Consider the following 8,438-nt stretch of genomic DNA (forward strand, 5'->3'; position numbering starts at 1 on the left):
ACTCGGGTTATACGTCACCTGATGTGCACTGGGCGTACTCAATGCTGAGCCTGTTGACCTCACAGGACTCAGCGAAGTGCACACACGGTATGTGGTCACAGGACTAAGCCCAAGACTCAGGGCGGTGTCCGTCTAGACCTAGCGTGCGTGCGGCGTCGCTACCGCGGATGCCAACTAGTGCTGCTACAGCAGCATGGCGACTGACTCAGCCACAATGTGACAGTGCCCAAGAGGGGCGCACTGTCGGATGCTAGCACTGTGGAGGATGTGCCGTGTGGCCAGTAACTGGCCACTGACTGGCGCTGACTCTATGACTAGATCCCTAAACGCACTCGTAATATCAGAGGGAGGGGAATCTTAATGAGTCATTTGCAGTCCATACATCCATCACCATTCACACAGTAGCAATAAAAGTCTATACTAGCGCATGGCCGAGTAGCCATGCAGGCCTTTTATAGCCGTGCGCTTCCGGGACCTTCCAGATCTCTGAGATGGACCAATCAGATCTGGAGAAGGACCTGAGCACGTGACTCCCGATCTCCAATGGGAGATCGTCTTGTGAGCATGCCAAGTAACGCGACGACAGGACTTAGCCTATGGAGTGGCTTGATGCAGGACAGCCTGCGCTGCTGTTGCTGACCCAGAGGCGGCAGTAACAACCAGTCCTGCAGAGCTGGTCTGAGCAGAGCGTCTGGGATGCCGAGATTGCTGTGCAGGCTCCTGAGTGGTCGGTGGAGAATGGGAGACCGCTGCATAAAAGGCTCTGGATTCCCGCTGTGCAGCTGCAGGAACCTGACACCTAACAGGAACTGACTTGTCCAGCCCCTGTCCTCCTCTGCCCCCTCCTTATGTCCAGGGGTAGTCAGACAGGTTGGGGCGATTTGCAGGCCTCCCAGAGGAGACAAAGGAGCCTTGGGGATTAAGGAACTACAGGGGGGGTCATCAAGAGACAGATACAGTCAGGCTATAGACAATCAAGGCAACAAGAAAAACACTATGAAAATCAGTGAAATAGAAATACACACAAAATGATATCCACATAGCCCATCACATGCAGATTGAATTCAAGTCACACCGTGGTTTCCTGCAGGGGTTATATTTATAATAGCTAGCCTAGACTTGATGCCCCTGAAAGAAAATATGGAATATCAAAGTTTTTATAAATCCAATATCGAGGAGACATACATTGTCAGCACCAGAGCAAACTAGGGAAGAAAATGCATATTTTCTCATAACTATAACCCCTGCCTAGAAGCCACAAATCAATAGTGGGAAAATCACTGACAGCAGCCATTTCATTTTTGGTGTCTGGGTAACCGTAAAATCCCAATAAAAAATATTGAGGTAGTCTTGGACTTCTGCGATCATTTGGAGAGGATTTATCACATAAGTTGGGATTATAATAAAATCCTAAAGAGCTGAGGACATCCCACAACCTGTCCCACGTGAGGTCATCACAGGTAGGGGGGTGTTAGTGCAATTCAGGTGTTCATAAAAGATTCAGCCAAATTATGACCTGAGTTCCTGTAGAGAATTACACATCATGTATGAATGTATCGCGTTCATTGTATAGCCCCAAGCGAAGCGTTCTACTTTGGCAAAATTGAATAGTCTCTGTGATCGGTGTAGCAAGTTCTCTTGTTAATCCCTTTTATTTTCTGTAACTGTATATGCTGTATTGTTTTGTCCCCTATGTAAAATCTTTTGTATATTTTTCATAAACGCTGCCTCCCTTTGGATTAAATATAAAATGTAATAGTTCTGTTAATTTTGTTCTGTAAACCGTGCATCAAAGCCACACGGTACCTACCAGACCTCTAGTCAGCTTGTAAAAATCGACTGGTGGTGGCAGTGAGAAATCTTGGGTTATTGTGGAGATAGCGGTGAATGTATGGGGGTATATACATATTCCATGAGCTGGAAAAGGAGGTGAATATACCATACGCTCTCTGATAATTTCCCAATAATCGGCCTATTAGTGGTGACAGCCTCCTCCTTTATGCGACGGCCAATCATGTAATTGTCCTGATGATAGGGGGCAGTCAAAAGCTGTTCAACACAAAGATCACAGCAGTTGGTCCTGAGTGACTTTCACAGGCTGCGATAATTCTTGACAGTCACCAATAGCCAGTTTATTACACTAGATCACCAGGGATGTTTGCACTAGTCTATTCTTAAGCCTAGACCACAAGGGATCTTATTAGCCAGGTCATTTGCATAGACCACCAGGATTGTTGGCAGTAGCCTGTTCATTACTCAAGACCACCGGTAATGTTAACCTTAGCATGTTCATTACCCTAAACCATCAGGGATGTTTGCATTAATCACTTAATTGTAGTGATGGGCGGACCTGTGGATGTTCAGGTTCAACAGAATTTTAAAAAAAAGTTTGGTTCAGGTACCAGAACCAAATTTGAACCCGAACCTGGACCCCATTCAAATGAATAGGGGCACGAACATCCGGCAATTCCCATGCTGTTATCTGTGTGACAGTGCGGTAAACAATGGTTCTGAACATCGGTAACCTTGGGCGTTACTGCCAGTCAGAGCGCTGCAGTTCCCACGCTGTCACACACATGACGTGTGAGCCAGTAGATGTGACCCACGGTGACAAGGTTACCGGCGGTCAGGCATCAGCTGATGAGCGTACTACTCTCATCAGCTGATGTCTGTTCTCACTGAATGCAGTGAGTGCAGATGACTCTGATGAGAGTATTCACCTGTCGACGCCTGTCCATAGAAATAAATAAGTCAGTGAGATAATTAGTGCCGTGCGTGCAGCTTACTGTACATGTATTTATTGTGTAAATAAATAAAAGAAGAAAATATGTGGGATCTCCTCTATTCTTGATAACCAGCAAAGGTAAAGCTGACTTGGATATTGCCCCCCCCAGTCTAAAAATATCAGCCCCCATCTGCCCCAGAAAAGGCGTATCGATTAGATGCGCCGATTCTGATGCTTTGCCTCACTCTTCCCACTTGCCCTGTGGCAGTGGCAAGTGGGGTAATGTTTTTGAGGTTGATGCCATCTGTTTTATGTTCACTGACATTAAGCCCAGGGGTAAGTAATGGAGAGGGGTCTATAAGACACCCCCATTACAAACCCCTAATCAAAAGTGATGAAGACACAAAGTCCTTTGATTGAAATAAACACTCCCCAAAACTCTTTTACCCATTTATTAATATAAAAATAAAAAATTACAATATTCCTCACCTGTTCACCAATAATCCATATGTCCCACGACAAGGTCCAACTCTGCTACATCTGGAAGCATTGCTGAGCGGTGGCAAGATGTGACCGCTCAGCCGTGCATCCGGGAGACACTGAGCTGACCGTGAGAACGTGGCTGAGTGTGACCGGCGGTAACCTTAATGACGTCACCGCCGATCACACGCAGCTGCGTTCTCACACTCAGCTCAGTGTATCATGGATACTGTGATATTTTATTTTTAACTTCTGGGATAAGTCTGTGTTTGGGGTCCATGCATGGACACTAGGTGTCCGGTACAGACCCCGAACTTTACCATTCGGACTCACCCATCTCTACTTACCGTAATTGTCTTAAACCATGAAAAATGTTGGTATAGCCCTTCATTAGCCCAGACCACCAGGGAATCATGTCTGTGCTAGCCTGTGCGTTACCCAACACCACCAGGAATGTTGGCATGAGCCCGTTCATTAGCTTAAACCACCAGGGATGTTTGCACTAGTCTTTTCATTACCCTAGACTACCGGGCATGTTGGCATTAGCCTGTTCACCATCAAAGACACTCAGGGAATTCTAGACAGTCTGCAAACCCATGGACCTCCAAGGAACATACTATTAGGGCTTAACTGCCCCAGTCCACCAGGGCTAATACCACTAATTATTTCCCCTCAGTTTACTACCAGAGAGAGAGTATATTACCCATACACCAATCTCCACAATGTGGATCCACGGGCATCCGAGCAGTCTACCGAGCACATTTGATAAAAGAGAGCGGGGAGCGGCACAGACGTGTGGAGCCCCCTCTCTATTTATTCCTCACCGGAATGTGGCAGCCACCAAAAATCTGCTATATTCCGTTGACTCTGGTTCCTTACAGGTAAAGTTCCTCTGATGATCAGAAGGGATTCCAAAAATATTCTTGTGTGAAAAAAAAATAAAAAAATAAAAAAACCTGACCCACAGCCTGGACTGTGAGCATACCGACAATACTAATGTCCTAAAGAGGTTCGGGCTTCAAAATGATGGAGAATCTGTGATTGTTCGGGTCAATGCTTTTTGTTTTTATTGCTCAACTACATTTAGGTTTAAAAATACAGCAATTAGAAAAAGTGTTCTATGCAGACTTCTGTGTCTCCGTGGTAACAGACTACAAACAAACCCTGCGTAGTCAGAACCTGAAGTTATGCTGATTCCATCATTCCTCCTGACCCACCAAAGGTATGGAAAGTAGGATCAGACTACGCAGCGTTTAAGTGTAGTCTGTTACCATGGAGACATATAAGTTTGCAAAGGAGATGTAGACGCAAAGCATTGGGGGATTATTTTATGCACAATATATGCAAATTTGGTTCATTTTTGGATGCCATGGAGCAAAAACAACATGGTTGCAAAAGTAAATACACCCTTTAAATGTAGTTTCTCAGTCTTAGGTGCCGTGTGATAGGCTAAACATGCAGAGAACGGAAAAATAATTATAAGATGAAGGCGGTTAAGGCTTTGTTCACATACAGCATTTTTATCTGCAGTGAAAACCTGCTGTTTTGTCAGTAAACTGCTGCATTTTTCATTGTTTTTGTGGGTTTATTTTGCAGCATTTTTTGCGCTATTTTTGCAGAATTTGTGGGTGCAAATTACATGTGTACTTTGTCTACAGAAAATATTTAAGGCTGTCATTTTTATTTATTAAAAATTATCCAAAATGTCAGGAAAATGATGCGAAAAATACAATTTTATGCTTTCTGTGAGTGAAAAAAACGCTGCAAAAAGAATTGGGATGCCGCAGATTTAAAAAAACGCAGCAGTTCTCAAATTCCGCCAGGGTAAAGAAAAAAAAAAAAAAAAAAGCAAGCGTGTGCAAGAGAATTTTCATGCTTTTCAATGTTTTTGTGGAGTTTTTTGCGGCACTTTTTTATGCCTTTTTGCAACATTTTTTGTAGCATTTTTCGGTACAAATGACATATGTGCTTTATCTACAGAACATGTTGCACCCGCTTAGTTTTATTTGTTAAAAATGCTCCAAAATGTGGGAAAAATGATGCGAAAAATACAATTTTTCACTTTCTCTTTCCATTCATGGGTGAAAAAAACCATGCAAAAACCATGAAAGAATTAACATGCCATAGATATATAAGAAAAAAAAAACAACGCTGCAGCTCTCAAATTCAGCCAGGGGGGAAAAAAAAGACAAGTTGTGTGCATGAAATCTCAGCACTTTTGCTGGTGCTGTAAAAAAAAAAATCAGCTTTTTATTTGCATAAAAACGCAGCGTGTGAACACAGTCTAATACTTTTGTGTTTAGTATTTGTGAATCACTGGATAAATATTCTTTTTCTGTGGATCGGCTTCATACAATTCTTATTACATCCATGTGATTGACAGAGGGGGCGAGGGGATAAAAGCTTATGAGCGGCGCTGTCTGCACCCAGGGGACGCTCCTCTGCGCCTGCGGCGTCCTTCACTCTTACTCAAGTTTTCCTTTCCCGTGACCAGCGAGGCTCGTCCGCCAGTCCGTCCCTTCCCATCACATAAATATCTGCGGTTTTCAATGTTTTCACAGCAGCAGTTGGCATTTACTGTATCGCTGACACATCAAGCGCCACACAGAGATAATAGCAACCGAGCAGAGACTTTTCCAAAACTCCGCGGCATTTATACCATGGGGAAGTTTTCGAGAGCTGCCGATCAGATAAGCGACGGTCATCACCGCACAGAGAATTGAAAATGCACAACTCCAATTACATAAGTTTGAAAGATGTAAAATGTAAAGAAAACAAGAACGCAATGATCGGAGATTTCTTCTACCCACATCAGAAGGTGAACGTTGGTCATTTTTCTCCATTTCATTTGACAAAAGTAACTCGTTTAGAAATTTATGGAAGCGACACATCTCAGAAGAGTTGGGGGCAGAGTCAAAAAAAAAAAAAAAAAAATCCGGAGAAGTTAAGCGATACTAATGAAAAAACAGACGGAGGGTCAATTCTCAACTTAGTCCCATGACTGTATATACAAAGAACGTATTAGAGAGGCAGAGTCTCTCAGAAGCAAAGATGGTCGGAGGTCACCCATCTGACTGGTACTAAAAATTGTGAAACAGTTTCAGAAAAATGTTCCTAAATGCAAAAATTGCAAAGACTTTCCATATACTTCATCTCTGCAGAACATAACATCATCAAAAGATTCATGGATTTTGGAGAAATACCTGACCTGACCTGATATAGTCGTGCAAATCACTGCCTGGGCTCAAGAATACTTCTAGAACTCATCGTCTGTGAAAACAGTTCTCCGTGCATTCATCAAATGTAAGTGAACGCTAAAGAAGGACTCAAACAATCCAAATATACTGCCGTCTCCTCTGGGCCAAAGCTCGTTTATAATGGATGGAGGTAAAGTGGAATACTGTTCTGTGGTTGGATAAATCAAAGTGAGAAAATCTGTATGGACACTGTATTCTGTGGACTCAGGAGGAGAGGGACCATCCAGCTTGTTATTGAGTAAAGGGACCATCCAGCTTGTTATTGAGTAAAGGGACCATCCAGATTGTTATTGAGTAAAGGGACCATCCAGCTTGTTATTGAGTAAAGGGACCATCCAGATTGCTATCAGCACATAGTTCCTGCATCTCTGATGGTTGGGGTTGCATTGGTGCCTATAGCAGGGGCAGTGCACATATGAGAGAAGTCATATGTGCTAAGAATTATATAGAGGTGTTAGAACAACATCTGCCCCATCCAGACAACGTCTATTTCAGGGAAGACCTTGTATATTTCTGTCACGCTAGTGTTAGCAGGTTGCGGGATGCAGTGACGGACAGGAGGCAGAGAAAGGGTTATCAGATTTATTAACAGAGATATACTCCACGCAGGGAGATAATGGGTTAAGCAGGGGGGTATGGGAGATGGTATTAGCACAGTATGGGTGCGAGGTGAGGAATAAGGTAAAGCAACTGTTCATGAAAGGGTTAACTTATCAGTCCGCTGGCTTCCTGGCTGCAGAGCCTTGAGTTCCAATGGTGGCGCCCACGCAGATGGCGCGTGATGTCGCCGGTGTTGTCCTGAAGAAGCTGGGAGTCCGGTTCCCGATGATGGTGATGAGTCCTTGTTGTCCTAAGCGGGGTCCTGGTTCCACAGTTCGTTGTACGGGGTGCAGAGCAGTCTGTGTTAACTCCGGAGTGTGAATCAGCTCGGCCGTAGTATGCGGGTGAGGAATCACACAGTATAGATGAGTCACCCGGTCTGTCTTAGGCGGCACGCACGCAGTAACCATCGGCCCTGAGCGTCTGAAACTTTCGGTTATGGGAGACAATGGGCACATGACAGATCGCTATCCACAGTCAGTGTACCTGGACACAGGGAATCTAGAGCGCGGGCCTGCACTATCACGATGCTCAAAGGACCAGCACCACCCTTCCCCTGCTGTGCTCTCCATCTTCCTGCCAAGTCTCCTCTCCCTTTTCTGCGCACACTGTCTTTTATCAAAATCACGTCCTTTGCTGTCGAGTGCAAAGGTTGGTCCGGGTTGGAAAGCTTTCCCCTTCGGAATGGAGACCCCTAGGCAGATCTAACAACACCCTGTCTGCCCTAAATAGGTTCCGCACTTATTGCCGAGCTGGAACCTAATCCCTGCCTGACCCTAGTGATAGGCCCAGGATAGGGAGGGGATGAAATGTGTGCTAGTCAGCCCCCACTACAACTAAGGACAGTGAAGGTGGACAAACGAGGGGATACACTTAGCTTGAGAAGACCACCAAGATATCACACCAGCAATCCTCCAAGATGCTCCAAGAAGACACTAGCTGACTGCTAGTACTTCCACCAAGACAGAGGGAAATTGAGCTAACACCTGCACTCTGCTGCAGAAACTGAATGTATTTAAACCTTCAGCAAAGGTGTGTTAATTGGCAGCAGAATGTAGAGATAACTGCTGGGTCCAAGAGGGAGAAGGATATCACTCCATAACAGAGATGCAAAAATCAAACAGGTGCTTGAAAAGCTAATTACAATGACCTTCTACATCCGGATCCATGATGACTGTCTGTCACACGTGACACACCCGTGACAATTTCAGTAAGTCTTTGCCAAACTACATTCAGCATCCATCACACCCGCTCTGCCGAAAAAGAGTTTGGGGGATGAACTGGCCGCCTGCAGTCCAGACCAGTCACCAATTGAAAACACTTGGAGCATTATAAAATGCAAAATCCAGCAAAGACCTTGGGCTGTGAAGCAGAAA

The sequence above is a fragment of the Dendrobates tinctorius genome, unplaced genomic scaffold (assembly GCF_039654945.1).
Source record: "Dendrobates tinctorius isolate UK_male_01 unplaced genomic scaffold, ASM3965494v1 ptg000332l, whole genome shotgun sequence".
NCBI lineage: Eukaryota > Metazoa > Chordata > Amphibia > Anura > Dendrobatidae > Dendrobates > Dendrobates tinctorius.